The sequence below is a fragment of the Phoxinus phoxinus genome (genome assembly GCF_949152265.1).
Source record: "Phoxinus phoxinus genome assembly, chromosome: 21".
Classification (NCBI taxonomy): Eukaryota; Metazoa; Chordata; class Actinopteri; order Cypriniformes; family Leuciscidae; genus Phoxinus; species Phoxinus phoxinus.
In genome coordinates, this window is record NC_136896.1 from 11827460 (window position 1) to 11849258 (window position 21799).

The window sequence follows — 21799 nt, forward strand, 5'->3', positions numbered from 1 at the left end:
AAATCATACATACTACGGGACATTATATTGATAGCATTTGAATTGTCTGTTTCCCACAGAACAGATTTAATGGGTGAAATCTGTGGGAAAGAATATGAAAGTTTTGTTTACACTAAAAACACTTAAAATAAATGTCTGCTATACTTTAACTTGCAGGTTTCCATTTAAATTCCAAAGGTATATTTATCATGTATTTCCTGCGTTTCAAAATGTTATATTCAAACTGAACTCTCTGAAATGTATATATGCTGTTTAAACCACATTAACCTTAATGACAACATGTTCCTACAGTTAACTTTTGCAAAACTGTAACTAAATGCAAAGAGTGTGAACAAATCTAACAGTGTGCCTTATACCTTATATCTTAACATATCTTATTCATCCTCTTTTTATCTTTCTTCAGACATCAGTTAAAAAGCTATAATTGGTTGCATTTGTGCAAAAAAATATATGATGACATTGGAGTTTTAGTTTCAACTTAATACCCAAAATATACTCTTCTGAAAACAACATACAAAATCAGTTGGGATTTGACTCATAATCTTATAAGGCCTTTTACACATGGTCACTTTGTGTGTTTTTACTGATCAGATTTACAATTGGCCACACACATATGTCTCCACAAAACTAATATAAATTCGATCTTCAATTCTTGCACTACAGTATGTGCAAACTTTCACGTCAATGAAAGCTACCGATAAAGCTGCATTTTATTTTTATCGCCAGATAATTTCAAGATCAAAGACCGCATAGGAGAGAGAGTGGCACCAGCACTGGTAAGATAATTGAGTCTTACTATTTTTAATGAAGGTTAGTGTATGTTGAGCTTCAGGATATGACACGGCAGTTTGCGCATTAGCTTGCTGAAGAGATACTCAGTTACGCAACTGCGGTTGGCCATATTCTGTAACGATGCGTGTTGCAATAGCACGGTCCTATCTGACTGCTGGTAGCCTATAACACACTCTCACACATTCACATTCACATTCATTTTTTTTATTTTTTATTTTTTTCATTTTGGGAGAAGGCTATTACATTTTACACATGTGGCTCCAACAACTATGCAGTTACACTTGTCCTGTTTCGTTTGGAATGTGTCTCAAACCACCTCCTGAAGTGATTTGAGTGATCGAATTTTAAATCCATTTAGAAAGCGTTAAAGAGGACATAAATGTATAGGTACACCTCGTCTTTTCACAATCGGATGACTGTCCATCAGAGAAAATGCAGGAAGTGACCAGGTGTAAACAGGCCCATAGTTACTGTGATATAGCCCTTGTGAGTGACATATTCCCTGTGTGAAACTCACCTCAACCTCCCCACTAAGTGAATGAATGAGGAGAAGATCACTTATTATTTTTAGTGAGTTACATCATAATGATCACTTATTCCCCGGTAAGTTAGTTTGTTATTGGATGAAAGAGCAATTTAGCTGATTATATATGGTTTTTCCATTTCATCAACATGAATATTTATAAAGAGTGAGGAAAACACATTAATATTCTTATGGTAAGTTCACTCTTGGGCTTCAGATAATGTAGTCAAGTGTATTGTTGCATGTTGCACTCTTGTGTTTGCAAAATAATACATTTTAAAAATAAAAAAAAATAAAATAAGTTCAGCTTCAGAGTTTGAAGTATACCTTGGCACTCAACCAAACCCATCAGTGGGTTAGCCTCAGAGATGATGGGGAGGGATTGAACAATAGACTCACAGCAGATGTTTTATGAGAAATGAATAATAAACCCCAGTTTCCCAGTACTATCAGCCAGAGATGCTTCTTCCGTTTTGATCCAGCAAACTCCAGAACTTCTCATTTACATGACAACAGAAAACTTCAAAAACAAACAAGAAGATTTAATAGGCAAATAATTGCAGCATTTCTGTTGAACACTAGAACTGCATTGACTCTAGTCTGCATTGTTTGTCCATAAAGGGCAGATTTGAGACTCTGTGATGAGCCAGCCACTGGCACCAGAAACGTTACATTGTAGTCTCATTACATATAATAACAGACAGAGTTGCACTGGTCAAATGAAATAACCTCCTGAATCACTGAATTCAAAAGGCCTTGTGTAATTTTCTTTCTATAGCCCTTAATGTTCTTCCCTTTTTCTTCCTCTTTCTTCTCCAACACTATTAATTGATGAATGATTGTGGCTGTAATGTTTTTGCTCTGTTTTTTAAAATTCACTGAATCCAGAAAATGTATTGAAATGTTGGTTAATTCCACACATTTCCCACCAAATGTAGTGTCTATGCATGTTTAATAAAATCACAGTATTGGGACTGACATTTTAAGAGTGGTTCCAACTGACAAACGAAATAAAACATGGAATAAATATATAAAAAATCACTACTGGCCCAAACTGGTTTAAAATGTGAATAATTGTATGTCGTTATTTTTTGCACTCGCGGTGGCAGATGTTAATTAATTGAGATCATGGATCAAGCTGACAATAAGGTCCACAAGTCCTCTGGGCCAATTTGTCTATTGCTTTTACTGACAACCAGGGTTGTTATAAAGCTTGGGGAAATTCAGAGATCATCATTAACATGCATGTTCTGTAGCACATTTCCACTGAAACTCTCTCTCTCTCGTTGTGACTGCAAAAAAGTAGGCTATTATGTAGACCACAGTACACAGTGTCATGTAGCAAACTATCAATCAGTATCATAATTCAACACTACACACAGTTTGGCTGCATCCCGGCACTCTAACGCGGCAGAAACACTTTCTGGAAAAAAAGGTGTTATAACCATTTTCCAGAGGGAGAAATAAACCTGCTGATGTTAAAGTCAGGAAATGAAGAAGTCACAGAAAAGTGGAAGATCCCAATGCAATTTCCATGCAAGGTTTTATGGAAAATTTGACTCAAACACATCTTTTCATACTGAGACCAAAGGTAAACACTTCAAGCAGCTTCTAATGACCAGACTTTTAAAACATGGTAATTTTTTTCCAGTGATACACAACATGGCCTATGGGCACCACTTATAATGACCAGGATTGGTGTTTTAACCGTTTCCGCTGTACTCATTACTAACAGGAGCAAAAAAGAAAGAAACAAACTAACCAAAAGAAACAGACATGCAGTTTCCTTTAGACAATCGTTTATAGTCAAATGTGATGTATCAAAGAGCTCATTTTAAGCTTTCAGCTGATCAATTATAAAGAATTGGTTTTCTGAGTATGGTGTGGCCTCACAAAGCTCAGATCTGAACACATTTGAACATGATTCCGAGCAGTACTGCGAGCTAAACCCATCACCCAACATCATTGCCTGACTTCACTGATCTTGGATCTTAACTGGGGCAAATCCCCGTAGCCATGTTCCAACATCTATTGGAAAGCCATCCCAGAAGAATAAAGCTGTTACAGCAGCAATAGGAGAGCCAGCTTTCTATTAATGCTCATGGTTTTTAAATTAAATGTTCAACAAGTAGATTCAGGGGTCCACACGCACACACACACGCACACGCACACGCACACACACACACACACACACACACACACACACACACACACACACACACACACACACACACACACACACACACACACACACACACACACACACACACACACACACACACACACACACACACACACACACACACACACACACACACACAGAAAAAACTTATATGACAAAATCTAACGTTAATTCGATCTCAAACTGATTATTTAAAATAAGTTATATTCCACCACGTGCGAGACGTCATAAACCAACGTGGTTGAACGATACTTTGCGACATACGGTTTCGGGAAACAGTCGTGACTAGCTAGTTGATTTCTCCAATGATGCATCGTACTATGGTAGTTAAGCAGTGAGCTATATAGTTATAAACACACCACAGATGTCTTAATGATTGAAGCTGCTTGCCCCTGTGGCTGAGATAGTTGTGTTGCTCTCCCTGAAGAAGGCCAAAACGCGTTACGTTTTTATATTTCTTGTATGTAGCCATCTGATAATAAAGGCTTTTTATTCATTTTAAAGAGTGCCATGGTCATCCTAAAGTTTTCTTTGATGGACTACTAAAAAACCCTAGACTATAGAGCACCTTGACTGGATACTTCTCTTTTAGATGCGCTCTCTTCTATTGGACTTTGTTGGAAAATGGTTTGGATGTTGAGCTCAGAGTTGGTTGCCATAGTATTCTTTTCACTGCCAGATGTTTTCCACCAGCATCCTGGAACATGGAACATGGCATGAGAGGTTGATTAACATAATAGGTGTGGGACCGGATGTCCCAGTGCTCAGTGATTCATATACACAGTGCTCATTCAGAGCTAAAATTCTCCCATTTTGTTATTCACATACATTCTGAGCATTAAATAGCTGCAAATAAGCAGTCATATTTCACATAGATTTTCTTTTCCGTTCACTATTAACTCTCTGTTGTTCGGCTATTACATGCAAGCCTTTTATTAATAGTCACCTTTTTTGGACCATTACTCAGCAAATCCTCTTTAAAAACCGCAGATGTCCTGATGTTCACAGACATTAACTGATCTGAGAGGTCCTGAAAAAACGGCTCTATCATCATTTTAAGTACATTGTGATTCAGATGTGAGCAGAAGTGGTGTAGACTGAGTGGGTTCAGCTGTTCGTTTGTTAATTAGTCCATCCATTTCCAGCAGTTTGACCCATTTGGTTTGTGAACATGAGAGGTATTACACATCAACAGGGTAATCAGCTAATCATAGTTATGAAGAAAACATGATATGGCATTAATGCATTGATGCTAGAAAATCAATCATAACACCATGGAAGTCTACATCCACTTCTGTTTTTATTTTGTACATTGTACATTTGCTTTGATTTTGTGCTGTTGATTATTTTGTCATTCTCCTGGAGCCGCCAGGGGGTTGAGTGGTCTCCGGATTATTACCTTCTCCAAGACTGAACCTTTGATTTTTTTTTTTGGTTAAACAAAACCTTGAACTAGTATGCTACAAGCAAAACAGTGTTGGCAACAGCTGGTGAACATGTGTAAGAAATGCTTGATTCTTATGAAAATTTGTAGAGTTTGGCAAAATACTTTTGAGAAGAAGATCTAAAGTATTCATTTGAAATCTTGGTTGTGTGTGATTAAGGTAAATGTGTTCTTCTTAAACATGAGCATACCATCACCTGCTGTCTTCTAAAGCAACATCTGGTACGGCCTGTGGAAGAACATAAAAATGAAAAATAACAAAGTGGAAAGTAAAGCTTGGATTAGAATCAAAAGACTGAAATATATTATACAGGTATGGAATGACACCCAAAGTACAAAGAAAAAATAAGTGTTTTACAGAGAGTGCAAACAGATTTGATAATCACCTTGAAGCACTTTTAGAAAATGAAAAATGAAAAATTGCTTCTGTTGTTATTTACCTTAATTTTATAGTCCCTTTTTACAACCGGCAGCAAAGCAGCAACAAAATTCAACCTTAGAAATTTAGTTGAGCAATTGCAATCCAGAAAAATGGCAGTAGCATTATAGTGCGACTGTAGGATCCAGTTATGTTTGCCATCTTGGGTCTGATTTGTCAGGACAACTCAGCTGGTGGGGGCAGGATTTCTCAGTGTGACTCTGATTGAACATTATATCTCAAAAGGCTTAAGGACTGGCTGGAGTTATTTGGCCATGTTGGATAATTATGTGCCAGTCGGTGTATTTCATAATGCATTTAATGCATTTATCCATTTCCTGTAGTCACAATAACCTTCTAAACATCGCTCAAGAATGAATAAAAAGACCCTTTCATGTTAATGTACCATAGACTTGAATAAAACATGGCTTGCTTTATATGCACTGCTTTCAAGTACAATATAGAAATACTACATACTGTATCAGCACTTAGAAATGCTGCTTGGTAAATCATATTAGAGGAACGGAATTAATTGTTTTATAATCTCTAATCTTTCACAACTATCACATTCAATTATAAGGCTATGTCATTATGACTACCTTAGTCATACCATGCAAGGATGTTACCAAAAACCAGGATGTTTTTGCTGATTTCTTGTAAAGGAACATTTGTTCTTTTTTTGAAAGTGACAGCCAAGTATTGTGCTGATTCAAACAGATAGCTTTTTTATATTTGTTATATTAAATGTTCTACTGAAGACACACGCAAGGTTAATCAATTGCACATTTTAATTACTCTCTATAAAAGCAGGCTATTGACAGAATTGTTTCAGTGTTTAAAAAAGCATCAATGAACCAATAAACTTGACAGTTCAAAGCTAATTAACTGAGAAGGGCTGTAATGATCTTGAAAAATGTGTCATCAGATATAGTGAGCTTCTGCTATCATTGACAATTATTCTCCTCTGTGTCGTTTAGATACTCTTTTACGATATTGTTGATTTTAACACTATTAATCTCAGTTTGCCCAACAGGTCATACTGTCACCATGGAAACTAAACTGCATGGAAATGTTTCCATGGCATTTTCCCTTATATATACTATATTGAGTTGAATCAAGGTTATCTATGACCATTTTTGCACTTTCAACATCTGCAGTTTGTTGTAATCACATTTTAGGGTTCCTACATTACTCTGGATCACTAATTTACCCGAATGTTTGACTATGGGGGCCATTATATAAATTGTGTGTATATATGGAAACTAAGGGGAGCAAAATAACAGTTCATGTTTTTATTATTGTGGGAGTGTATTGGTGCTGTCCTGTGTAATATGAGGGTGTGGGGTTCCCTTATCTGGGAATTTTTATTTTTACATGTCAGGGCATGGTTTAAAAGTCAAAGATCTGGTTCCAGCATCTGGGGATCTGTGCATATTATAGCTTTAAACTTCTTGACGTCTGAGTAAATTCCCCTACATACTACAAAGAAAACAGGAAACTGTTTCACACAGATTGTTTGGTATATTATTAGATGTGGGAGCTCAGATGGGAGCTGATGAATTCAAAATTTAAAGCTGACGCATGTATCTTTTAAACATTTTCTTCTATCCAAGTTTAACATTCAGAAACTATACTCTACTAATTACAAGTAGCCATTTGTAAGGTTGAGTTCCCTACAACATATTGTGACTCTGTGTTGTTATCATAACATTGCTTCGCTTGTATTGAATTCTGACATGGCAACACGTGCACCCCCCCGCCCCCCAAATCAGGGGGGGGGGGGGGGTCATCCCCTCGGATATGGGTTTCATCCTGTCAACTCCTAAGTGTGATAACATTGGTATCATTATTGCTGTATGGTGCATGAACTCTTGAGCTGGCCATCCCACTGACAGTACAAAAGAAAATAGGATATACCTGTCTTCCAAGATGTCAAAATGAACACTCACAGGCCTTCAATTACTGCAAGAAACCCAACAGCTTTGCTGTTTCGAGCTCAGAGATCTATTTTTTCTGTCACTATATCTTTCAAGTCAAGTTTTTTTTAGAGAGCTTTGAGAGTTTGAATGTGCTGGCCACTGATAGATTGTTTTTACGCAAGCAATACTTTAAGATGACTGTGGTGGCACTCTACCAGGAAGTTCATACCAATTAAAACTTCCAGAAAAAATTTGGTCTGAGAGCGACAGTGCAGGGAATTCATCTTCTTTCCCCAGTCATGGCTTGGGACGCCTCCCTCTGAGACTTTGAGGTAAACATACAAGGTTAATGACAATATTTGAAAAAATCAATAACAAACTTTGACTTTTGTTCTAATTAAAGCAGGCATTTGTAGAGGAACATTTAGATTATGTTTTCTCATTTGGATGTATTTGTTATTCTTTAAGATGACAAATGACCACTGAAAAAAGGATGACTATGGCTTAATTTTCACCTGACATCAACATTTGATCGTATCACATTCAGAGAGCACTTGACCACATTAAATGTCAGGTGTACCTACAGTGCATCCAAGGCTGATTTTGAGCAGATTACTGAGCAACCACATTCAGAGCTGGTCAGGGATGGATTCTGACTGCATTTGAAAATGTGAATGCTAATGCGTTAGCTGCATATATCTACATAAGTATTAGGTCTAATCTATGAGATGTTTCCCATACAAGTAATCATTATTCATCACTTTGAAAGATTGAGTTGCAAATATTATTCCATGGTCTACTTTTGTTTGTCGGTAACATATTGCAATGCTTGGTGTTGCTACTCTGATATCACAAGAACTTGCTAAATCTCTTTCTGTCTAATACAAGCTCTGTGTTGCATTGCGTCCTTTACTGGACGCAGTAGGATAAATGCAACAGACCGTATACTTTACCTTATTTTTACCTTTTGTATTTTTAAATATCCTCCAATGTTTTTCAAATTCAAAATAATTAAGGAAAATTTCTCTCAAGGCTCTGCTTTCCATTTTCTATATTTTCTATAGCGTTAAGGTCTAAAAGCAACCCAGTTCATCCCAGTTGAAGAACATACTATTTGGATGTGAAACTTTTTAATGCCAAGTGTAAAGGGGTCTATCAATAACAGTCAACAAGAGATGAAAATACTTATCTGATTTCTGCTTGTTTTTCTCGGAAAAGATGTTGTTTACTTTGGAGCTAATCCCATGTCTTTGTAGGCACAGAGGCCATATATCTGACTATGTCTTTTGGTACCATTCAGTGTGTCAGCCAAGGTTAAACCCTCATTGTGAACCCTTGTCAGTCCCAGAAGTGATCTATGTGCTTTCCCATCTATGTACTTGAAGATCAATTACTGAGGGTTTATTCTGACTCTTAGAGCACTGTTACATATTGCATCAAAGCGTATGACCTCAACAAGCAATAGAGGCCATCTGTCATCACGTGAAATGAGAAAATTGTCAGGAACGAAGGCTTTATTTTTAAAGTCCAGGCAAAGCGATCGTTCAGTTTTCCTTTTATGTTCCCGATTTCCCATAAAGCACTGCTCTCTGCTTTCTAGAAGGTCATTCTGTTGGAATAAAGGTACATTTCTCAGTTTTTCCGACACTATTTTGGCATAAAAGCATCAGCTTTTGTTACGAGGTACATAAACACCCGTTCTCAGTAATTCACTACTTCTGGGTGCCATTATTTGGTGAGAGACAGAAAACAAATACAAAAAAGCCTGCGCTTAGCTCTAATAAAAGTAAAAATGGCAATGGCTCTTGATTGTGAGCACAGCCGTATCCTTTTAAGGGTGTTCAAAAGAAAGCACAAAGTGGAAATATATCCAGCAGTCTGAAGTGATCCGAGGTGAGCTTCTTTGAATGCAAAGTAAACTTCACACTTTTATGTGATCACATCAGAGAAAGTGTTTGAACCCATGAGAGGAACCCGGCGCACGGCATGTCACGCTCACATATGTATCAGCATGAAAAAACATCAGCATTTACACCATATCCATTAATACGTGTTAAGAGGTGTGTGTCTTTCTGTCTGCTCAAGTCTCATTTTAATCTTTGGCCCAGAGAAAATTAGCTAAATCCTTTCGTATGAAACAGTTTGTTTCATAATAGTGATTTGTTCTACTGCTTCTCTCATTATTCATTATGCTAACTCAATAACGTGAGACACTTCCAGGCCATCCACCAATCATGTGAAAACAATATATCTCTTTGCTCTTTCAGTATAAACTCCCATGGGTTACAAATGCCCCTGTCATATGCCTTTTTAAAGAGTAAATTAACCAGAGGAGACTCTCTATCTCTCCTTCTTTGTTCTAGTTAAGCCTGAAAACCAAATGATGTGACATGGAGAAGCAGACACTAAGCTACTGAACAGGTAAAATACTCAGGAAAAGCAGGCACCTATCCAAAATGGTCAAAAATAAATAAACTGGCGAGGATTTTCTTCTAGCAATCGCTTGCAGGTGTTTCTTCAAAACTTTCAGAGTTTTCTAGGAATTAAAAGGCGGCTCATATGCAGCTGATTTGATACAGATGTGCAGATGTGCATTATTGCAGCTCTTTAAAATGACCCACTCCTTGTCATTTCCATCATACATTTGGTCTCTCCTCACACATTTAGTCTTGCTTTTATCGCATATGTGGACAAGATATGTCTTTTTAATGAATTAATCTGAGCAAGCCCTGTCAGGGAAGTTTCTTAAATAGAAAACCAGCATGAGCAGACTTGAATATGTCCTTCTTGTTCTCGGGTCCAGCTGGGACCTACATTTGGCCTCTAATAATGGGTCACGCTTTGATGAGACAGAGAATATCTGTCACTATACTTTATTCTAAACTACAGATTTAGCAGGCTTTGATTTGTTCACAATTTTTTAACACTTCCCCAAATCAAATAAATTTCACTTAATTTCATAGTATTACCATTGATGATAGTATAAGCATCTGCACAACTACAGTAGTGCTTCTCATTACATCACCGAACAGTCACAGATGCTGCGATATTGTTGCTTGTAGTGTGAGCGATGAAAAAGCATGGTAAACTGCTCATGCACCTAAATGCACATGAATACAAGGCGACAATTTGATCATGATTGTTTTATACTAATAAACTAACAAGTAATTTATTTTTAAAAGGTTAATAAGGAGTCTTTGCACTATACTTAACATTATGATGTATTTACCATCAGTTTTTGCTGAACAGACAACAGAAATTTTCCTCATCTTTTTAATTTTTTTAACTTATGACTTGGGCAGCAAGCATGAGCGGCTCTGTAAAGTCTCGCGTGAATTCATGTGAGAAAATGTTTTTTCGTTGTTGATCTAGGGTTGCCAAAGATCTTGTAGTTTGTGCACATTATCTGCATTGTGTTGTGTAGTATGAGCGCTGCTAAGACAAGAAGATGACTTACGACAAGAAAACTTGTGTAGTGTGAGCTCCCTGGAATTCATGTAGTCTCATAGTTCTGTAGTGTGCGCTTGACTTTAGGCGTCTTACATTGCGCATATTGCAGTTTATTGCTCTGGCCACATCTGCAGTCCTCATGCCTGCAGCAGGGCTATGACTATGGGCATCTTTCTTCTGATGTTTTTCAGAATCAGTAGAAAGGTCTCTTTACTGTCCTATTGTAACTGTGACCTTAATTGTCTACCGCCTGTAAACTGTTAGTGCCTTAGGGCCTTAGGTTTTACAGGTGCATGTGCAATATCCAATAAAGATTTGCAAGCAAAATTACCTTTAAAGTACAGTATCCTAAAAGGGATGTTTCTTTCTTTTGCTGAGTTTAATATCATATTAGGCCCATTGCATGAATCAATGGGACACATTTATATTGGTGATTTTCTTTTGCAAAGTCGAGTAGAACACAAAATGTATGCATAATAATGGCAAATTGTAAAGCTGTTCTGATGTGGCATTTAACATTTCAGAGCTAGCATTTTATATATCCTAAATAAATATATAATATAATATATACACATTTTCTCACTTATTGCAAAAATAAATAAATAATACAGCTAGACTGAAAATGGTAGAGCTTTTCTTGATGAAAGTCTTTGCTTCACAATTTTATGCGTCATTTAATGACAGTTTTACCACAATAACAGCCATGGCTCATTTAGTTTCTCTAAGTTTTCAACAACTTTTATCCTAGACTCAGGCCACATTTACACATAGCCGGGTATTTAGAGAAACGAATATTTCTCCCCCTCCGTTTTCAATAATAACATCGTGCACACAACCCGCATAAATACGCCGTCGAGCGCCTTTATAACTATGCCAAACCTATGGGCGGCAGTGTAGGGAGAAGGATAAAGCCATGCAAGCCAATCAGAATCCTCAGAATCGACAAGAGAGAACCTAAAACCCCGTTTCTCCCAGTTGACACGACAACATATAACCGGCGTTTTCAGAAATCTCCACTTTGGCCGGAGTTTTTAGAAATAATCGTTTTCTGGGATAAAAACGGCGTTTTCGTGTAAATGACAGGCCAAAACGCAGAGAAATATCTGCGTTTTCCCATCGTGTAAACGGGGCCTCAGTTAAATGCAAATGCATTTTGGTTATATTCAAAGAACATAATTTTTTTACGTCAACTGTTGTCAGCTGGAATGGATTATCTTGAAATAACAGCATAGTTATACTGTATTAATGGATTTTTCCATAGTTTGTCTCCACAAGTGCTTTTCTGTTCAGCCTGTGATTTTAATCCTATGCATCATATGTGTCATTGGAGTTGCGTATGGCAAAAGTACATTTACATTTAATCATTTAGCAGGCAAAAGTTATCCAAAGTAACTTACAAATGAGGAGAGTAATAGAAGTAATCAAACCAACAATGCAGCAACGAATGATGTTTTATTAACAAGGTTCGGGAGGAGCACGTTCAGATAATTAACACAGATAATTAACACAAGTGGAGAGCACTCAGCAATCAATGGTAAGAGGTATATATACACTCAGCATTCTCACCTCATTCCATTGACAGTTTTTTCAGCATCCCTCCACCACCCCTTCTCCACGCTTCTAGTCCTAAACACTTACATACGGGGGGAGTACTCTGGGTTCGGGCCGAACTCCGAGCTCGGAGCCCTCCCTCCGGACAGCACGCCAAATACGCATTAAACTTTACCCCTTCAAATTATAAGTGTGAACTCGTGAATATGTAAGTTGCAACAATATGCCAGTTAGTCTAGCACAGTACACATTGCAAGTAAAAAAAAAAAAAAAATATATATATATAGGGCCCTATTTTAACGATCTGAAACGCAAGTGTCAAAGCGCAAAGCGCAAGTAACTTTGTGGGCGGATCCCGGCGCTGTTGCTATTTTCCCGGCGCGATAAATGACTCTTGCGCCCGACGCAAATCTAAAAGGGGTTGGTCTGAAGTAGCTTCATTATTCATAGGTGTGGTTTGGGCGTAACGTGAAATAAACCAATCAGAGCGTCATCTCACATTCCCTTTAAGAGTCGGCGCGCTTGTTCCACGGCGAATCGCTATTATAACGGCGGATTTGCCAGCGCACGCCAGGAGCAGTTCACAGCCGAGGAGACCGACGTTCTCGTCAGGGCTGTAAAACACAGAGAAGTGACATTGGGGATGATAGGAGAAACCCACCCAAATTAGCTTCGGTTAAACAGGCGTATATTTTGGGTAAATGTGTAGCCTAATCTAGATTTTTTTTTTAAAATCTAGATAGGCTAGATCTTTTTCACATCTTCACGGACACAACAATGATTTCCTCTCGTGTGTTAATATTTTTCCTTGTAATAATGTATGATTTGCAAAAATGAAAACTGCTGCGTCTGTTTATATATTAAGAATCAAAGTGGATGCGCGCACATTATGCCCAAGCACGCGCCCTTAAAATACCATATCACTAACGCGCAACGCGCCACTGTCTTTAGACAGTTTTTTTCCTGGTCAGTGGCGGAATTGCTTTCTAAAACTGGAAAATAGCACCAGGGGAGTTTTGCGCCGGAACACACTCCTCTTTGCGCTGACCCGCCCCCGCGAGCGCAAGTTCATTCCCTAATTTACCGACGTGCGTCTGTGGAGGGAAAAGTCCGCTGTGCGCGGGTGCAAAATAGGAATGATACATGCGTCGGTGTTCAAAGTCAATTGCGCTGGGTGCAAGATAGGGCCCAAAGAGTGTTAGTATTATTGAGTCAAGTGTTGATGTAAAAGATGCGTCTTCAGCTGTTTCTTGAAAATGGCTAAAGACTCGGGTAAAGGTGGGCAGGTCATTCCACCAGCTTAGAACAGTCAAGGTAAAGGTCAGTGAAAGTGATTTTGTTCCTTTTTGGAATGGCACCACAAGGTGCCTTTCACTTGCAGAACGCAAGCTTCTGGAGGGCACATATGTCTGGAGTTTAGGTTTAAGGGTGCAGAGCCAGTGGTTGTTCTGTAGCCAAACATAAGTGCCTTGAATTTAATGCGAGCGGCAATTGGTAACCAGTGCAAGTTTATGAGGAGAGGTATCACCTGCGCTCTCTTCGGCTCATAAAGACCACTCTTGCTGCAGCATTCGGGATCAGTTGCAGAGGTTTGACAGTGTATGCTGGAAGGCCTGCCAAGAGAGCATTAGTCCAGTCTGAATATAACAAGAGCTTGGACAAGGAGTTGTGTAGCATGCTTCAATAGTAAGAGCCTGATCTTCCTAATGTTGTATAAGGCAAATCTGCAGTACATCAGTTCTAGCAATGTGGTCTATGAAGTTTAACTGATCATTGATCAAAACTCCAAGGTTTTTGGCTGTCATGGATGGAGCTATGGTTGACGAACCCAGCTGAATAGAGAAGTTGCGATGAAGTGTTGTGTTCGCTGAGACCATAAGCAGTTCTGTCTTCGCAAGATTGAGTTGAAAGTGGTGGTCTTTCATCCAGCAAGATATGTCTGTCAGGCAGTCCGAGATGCGAGCTGCTACCGTCGGATCATCTGGCTGGAATGAGAGGTAGATTTGTGGGTCATCATGGTAGTAGTGATAGGAAAAAAAAAGTTTCTGAATGAGAGATCCTAGTGATGACATGTACTGTAGATGGAGAAGAGAATGTTCCAAGCACTGAGCCCTGAGGCACCCCAGTAGCTGCTGCAACTTAGACACCTCACCCCTCCATGACACCCTAAGGACCTAACTGAAAGGTAAGACTTGAATCGTACAGTTCCTAAGATGCCCGTCATAAGGGTTGACAGGAGGATCTGCTGGTTAACTGTGTCGAAAGCAGCAGATAGAACCAGCAAGTTGAGTACTGACACTTTAAAATATAGATATATGGAAAATTGAATATTATATACGTATGGAATATTAAATGCAATTTAGTATTAAATGCAAAAAGTATTAATGTGTTTATGCTAAATTTTAACCAACTGTTTGGTTAACTGTTTGTTTGTTTGTTTTTGCCACGGTACATTTTTTATTTGTTAAAATTGAAATGGGTTAAACACCCCCTGCTTATAATGTGCATGGCTAAGTGATTTGCAGTGACATTCTTCAGTCAATATTCGAGACAAGCAATGCAATGAGCAGAACTGATTTCATTAATTTATTCATTCAGATCAGCTCTCTGGTGAAGGACAGTAACTCTAAAGGGTTTCTTCAGAATAATAGGGTAACAGCTTTCCACAGTAAGACTATTTATGACATTTTCTTTAGAATTTCTTCTTTCTCTTTGAATTGTGAAACAGTTTTTAGCAGATGCCAGCACCAAGTGCATCCTTAGTTCTTACAAATACAGCAGTTTAATTAGTAACTTCACATCTGATATGACCTGTTAATTAAAAGTCAGTGCTGATGCACATCAAATTTACAACAATGTGACCCAGTGGGGGCTCATCAATGGGATTTTTTAAAAATAAAGCTGCATACCAAATTCAATGGAAAGGTGGGACCCTTGGGAAGACTGTGTTGAGGTGCTCAGTATTCATTAACTAGCTAAGGTCATCTGGTCACTCTTCATTTCAGGGATTCTGTCTGCACACAAGCACATCAATCATTCAATCAGTCTCGTACAATTTCATTATTTATCCATGATGGTGATGGAAGCTGGCACTTTGTAATCCACCCCCACACATGCATTTTCCAACATATACAGACACAAACTGCCCAGTGTGCCAGAGAGACATTTGACAGTGAGATATAAAATGTAAGTAAAATAAATACATATTAACACAATAAAAACATAATATATTATAATACATTTCAAAGGGACATGTGATTAGCTTTTTTAATCTGAATTATGTGCATGTTAATTATCTTACTGTTAAGAGGATTAAAACATGATGTGGCAAACTTGAAAGCAGCATTAAAGTAAGCAGTTTATATTCCATTGTGAATTTACATCCATAGAGCTATTTTATAGCCACAGTATAGTGATTAAGATCTTTATAAATAGAAATGAGTTCTGAGCTTTTCCCCATGGGAAGACTACATGTTTTTTGTTTGTTTGTTTGTTTGTTTGTTTCTGTGCTGCTACCCTCTAAAAACTCATTTGAAGAATTATTTTTTTCTTGCAATTTTTTCCTAATTATTTTGGGGGTATAAAGGCTACAGCTAAGCTTAAAAGTTTGATATACACATAATGTTGTTTTGCTCATCTGAGATTGCATTGAGTAAAAACTCTTCTAATAGTTTAAGACATGTTTAATGTGATTTAAAGGAGAACTCCAGCGCAAAATGAACCTTTGGTCTAATTACACATTGTTACCTAGTCAACCGTTATCTGAGATTCGTTTTCATGATTATCGAATGTAAATAGTTTTATCTCTAAAAACAGTTTAGCCTATAACGCTAGTATAACGCTAGTATATAGGGCATTGAGTAATGACAAATAAAAATCGCTTGTTAATACCACTAACAAGGCTCAAAATAGCCCCACACTAACACGGTAGCATAATGAGGGTCCCTACCTTCAAACCGAGGCATTGAGATTTTTGACAGTGACCAGACAGTTTGATAAGAAGATATTTTATACATACAATCAACTTCGCGTAGCCATCTTTGAAAAACAGACTCTATCAGTCGATCTAGGAACGCCAATCCAAATGCGCTGGACCATATGAGATTCTACACAGTTCAGCGCATTTGGATCGGCGGTTCGTAGATCGACTGATAGAGACTGTTTTTCAAAGATGGCTATACAAAGTTGACTGTATGTATAAAATATCTTCTTATTAAACTGTCTGGACACTGTCAAAGTTCTCAATGCCTCGGTTTGAAGGTAGGGACCCTCATTATGCTGCCGTGTTAGTGTGGGGCTATTTTGAGCCTTGTTAGTGGTATTAACAAGCGATTTTTATTTGTCATTACTCAATGCCCTATATACTAGCGTTATACTAACGTTATAGGCTAAACTGTTTTTAGAGATAAAACTATTTACATTCGATAATCATGAAAACAAATCTCAGATAACGGTTGACTAGGTAACAATGTGTAATTAGACCAAAGGTTCATTTTGCGCCGGAGTTCTCATTTAAGGTCTCTCCTTAAACAGAGTAACTGACGCTTGTTAGATAATATTAATGTAAAGAAACCAAGGAAATGAGCTAAAGAAATGTGTGAACATTTTTGGTAACACTTTGGGCCAAAGTGTGTATATCAAAAAAATGTGTATTATGTGTATATCAAAAAAAAATATATATATATAGGGCCCTATTTTAACGATCTGAAACGCAAGTGTCAAAGCGCAAAGCGCAAGTAACTTTGTGGGCGGATCCCGGCGCTGTTGCTATTTTCCCGGCGGGATAAATTCCTCTTGCGCCCGGCGCAAATCTAAAAGGGGTTGGTCTGAAGTAGCTTCATTATTCATAGGTGTGGTTTGGGCGTAACGTGAAATAAACCAATCAGAGCGTCCTCTCACATTCCCTTTAAGAGCCGGCGCGCTTGTTCCATGGCGGATTGCTATTATAACGGCGGATTTGCCAGGCGCACGCCAGGAGCGGTTCACAGCCGAGGAGGCCAACTTTCTCGTCAGGGCCGTAAAAAACACAGAGAAGTGACATTGGGGATGATGGGAGAAACCCACCCAAATTAGCTTTGGTTAAACAGGCGTATAATTTGGGTAAATGTGTAGCCTAATCTAGATTTTTTTTTTTTTAAATCTAGATAGATCTTTTTCACATCTTCACAGACACAACAATGATTTCCCTCGTGTGTTAATATTTTTTCTTGTAATAATGTATGATTTGCAAAAATAAAAAACTGCTGCGTCTGTTTATATTAGAGAATCAAAGTGGATGCGCGTTAACACACTACATTATGGCCAAGCACGCGCCCTTAAAATACCATATCACTAACGCGCAACGCGCCACTGTCTTTAGACTGTTTTTTTCCTGGTCAGTGGCGCAATTGCTTTCTAAAACTGGAAAATAGCACCAGGGAAGTTAACCGCCCCCGCGAGCGCAAGTTCATTCCCTAATTTACCGACGTGCGTCTGTGGAGGGAAAAGTCCGCTGTGCGCGGATGCAAAATAGGAATGATACATGCGTCGGTGTACAAAGTCAATTGCGCTGGGTGCATGATAGGGCCCTTTATTTTGAATGTCAACTTTCGACATTCTACTAAACTTTGCAATCAATTAACTCTCACTAGCTGACTGAGGTTAAGGCGGCATACACTGTGCGATTTCTGTGCAATTTCAGCAAGGTTCACACTGTACGAGTAGATCTCATGCAATGTAAAAGCCAAAGCTCGCGTTTTATGTCACACTACACAGTCCAAACGTCGAGCTGCGACTTGACTGCTCACGTGTGAAATATGTGCGATAAACCCCCGTTTCCAGAGATATTGTCAAAACAAGCATCAGCTATCAATATCAAGAGGATTTAGCATTTCCAATTTATGTATTAAATTATTAGTAGTATTATTGTATTATTATTATTATTAGGGAAGGCATACTTTTATTATCAAATTGATAGGCTATTATAATAAATTTTCCACGCAATAATTTCATAGCGCATCACCTCATAACCGGCATGCTGCGAGGATAACAACGCTATCTCACGACCAATTCGTACAAATTTGTACGAGTGATTAAAAGGTGGCTAATTCGTACAAATTCGAACGACCTCACTTGTACGGATTCGTACGATTTGTCTAAACCCACGTGATGGGAAGGTTTAGGGGCGGGGTCAGGGGTAGGTCATTCGTACGAATTCATACGAATTTGGCAACTCGTAAAATATGTACGATTTAGCAAAAATCTTACAAATTCGTACGAGTGAAGTCGTATGAATTGTTACGAATTAGCCACCCGGTAAAATTCGCACTAATTGCCGTGAGATCGGGTTGGAGAGGATAATAAAAGATTACACAGAAGCTTACTCCTCCTCATTGAAATTTGTCTAAAAACATTTAGGTCGATTATAATGAATTATAGGCCTATAAATTATTAACAGTCTATAATATGTCCGAACACTGCAATAATCAGTCATCAATGGAAATTAAAAACAGCTTTATTTAAAAAACAGCTTGTTTAACATGAACATTGTTTAACAAATTAATAAAAGTGGCACAGTGTAACATCGCAGGTCGCTTGAAAGACGTAGGTAATATGGTTTATCCATTTTGCAACACGAACTGGAGGCAAGCAACAGTAATTTGCAGCTAGTTTGATAGCTACAGTACAGAACTTTGTTTTCTTGCTTGCTGCATTAAAGACGAAATGGTTAAACTTCTGTTTTTGTGCAGGCGCAGTGAATTTCTAGGCTGGACCACTGCAATGCTCTTCTGGCTGGACTTCCAACATGTGCAATCAAACCCTTACAAATGATCCAGAATGCATTGTACAAGTTCAAGACATTATTGCTTGCCTGCAGGACGGCCTCGGGCTCCATACCTTAATACCTCCACTCTTTCTCACGATTCTACATGCCCTCAATCAGCTACCAGTCTGTAAGTGAGCAGCACCTCGTGGTACCATAACAGCGAGGCACAAAGTCACTCTCAATAACGTTTTCGTTCACTGTTAGCACTTTGGCTAAAAGTGTCTTCTACATTAAATGTAAATGTAAATAAAAAATATACTTGTAAAGTTACTTATAGTCAGTAGAATATCTGTTAGCAGGTATTAAGCAGAAAGTATAATACTAACATTATAATAATGACTAGTAAAAAAAAGTAATTGGATTGAGAAAGACAGATTACTAATCCTATTATTATTTTTATAAAAATAAAAAAATATCAGAATGGGCATAATTGAATTCTGAGGCAGTTAATTTATTTAAACAGCGAGTCAAAAATGAATTTCGATGTGTAGACCACAATTAAAATGTATTAATGTCATTGCGTTATATAAGAAAACATCAGACTAGGGACAATTTTCAAGCAAAACATTCCACTACAGGGTCATAGCTAGGAATTCTGGGACTTCTGACTGTATTTTGCTCTGGGCCCCTTGCCTTTTAGAAAAATAAACTGTAAACATTGACATGGCTTGGTATTCATTGCACATGTTGGGAAATGTGCTTCCTTTTGTGTTGTGTCTCATATTTTACGTTTTTAAGGGACACTTTACTTGTGTGCATTTTACTTTTGTCGACCACCTACTTTAGTTTCATTCATCTGCCACTGTGAAACTGAACACAAGAATACTAAATTTTAGTTAGGACGCATGCTGTGTTAAAGTGTGTTAGCCAGACAGATTAATTTCCCTCATTTTTATTCCTATTGAAACTATATAATAACTTATAATAATGAGCTCATTTACCACACGTCCTTGGAGGGGGCTAAACTGTCTGGTCCCTGCCAAGTGATCTGACAACAGACAGATTAGGAATGTGCACCTGGTAAATCACTTTGTTTCACTATTGCACATTGTGTTGTTGGCAAGCTCAGAACACAGATATAGAGGTAGATCTCATGTTCAATATGCACCGTCCACATTGGGAACTGCACAAAGCACATGGCTAAATATTTAATAAAAAATGTTTTACTGAATGATTGTTGCAGTTGTCATCAGTGGCAGAAAGCTAAAGTGGCAGTTTTTCATTTGCACACACAGCTCAGGTGCTCAATTTGCTTTTCTGCAGCTCGCTATTCATTCTAGTGAAATCACAAACAAAATGGAAACAAATGTTGAGAACATTGCAGTTTTAAATTGAAAATGGTCGCATATTGTACTACAGACCTCATATTTTATTTTTGTTAAAAAGGTATTTTTTATTCATGCAAAATTTAATTAGTATTCAATCAAGAGAGAAGTAACTGTCCCCAATCAATGCTCATAATAATCTATTTAAGGGGTCATCGGATGCAAAATTCACTTTTATATGGTGTTTGCATATAAATGTGTCTTTGCAGTGTGTGAACACAACCACCATACAATGAAAAAAATCCATTCACTTCTTTTTTTATCCTCAAAAATGGATTTTCTGAGCACTATAATGTCTCATGCTCCGCCCACGACCACGGACAAACTGTACCGTATTAGCATATTTCTGCCCTCAGCCATTTGACCCCCGCCCCCAACCCCATGGAAGAGAGGGGTGGGGTGAGCAGTTGCTCATTATCATTTAAAGAAACATACACCGAAACGGGTCGCTGTGAACAAAGCTAATTGTGAGGAGGTAAAAAGGGTGTTGTTTTACACAACCATTGAGGAATGTTAACCAAAGTGTGTTACAAACTTTACATGAAAACCCTAAAGAATCATACCAACTTGTGGAAAATGGGCATCCGATGACCCCTTTAAGGCTATGCCAGTAAACCATTTTAGATTTAACAAATTATAACTAAGAGGAGTTCTGAAACGTCAGAGCATTGTTTTTTTGATGGTCCACTTTAGACATTCAATTAACTATAAGTAACATGTTAACTAACTCTCATTAGAGTATAGTAGACTGTCTGCTAACACTTTATGTTGATGCTCCCCAACAGACTTTGACAACTAACTTGGCAACTACGTCAACTTACCCGAACCCTGAAACCTAACCCCAACAGTCTACTAACAGTGTACTACAGTCCACTAATACTCTAATGAGACTTAGTTGACATGTTAGTTATTAGAAAGTGTTCATTGGACCATCAAAATAATGTTTAACCCTTTTATTTATGTCATACATAAAAAAAGTACTTCAAAGCAACACTTAAAAGTAATAACTAAATTACCTTTACAACTAAATGTAACTGTATTCAACCATAATCAAACAGGAATACATGGTATGTATTTGCATATTTATGACATATTGTATATACTCTACTGTACGTCGGTGACAGTGTACTGTAAGTGTTTTCAAGAAAACAGAATACTACTAAATCATCATAACAGAAAGAAAAATGGATAGAAGAAAATAATAGTGTCAATTACTGCATGCATACTCTGGTAACATAGATATTTGTAGATGCAAATTCAATGCATTTACAGAAAAATTAAATATTCGACTTATTTGTATGCAGGCTTCCTGCTTCTCTCTTTATTTTTTTCTTATTTAGTCACTCTGCACCTACTGCAATTCTTTGGGTGGTTGGCCATAAGTGATGCT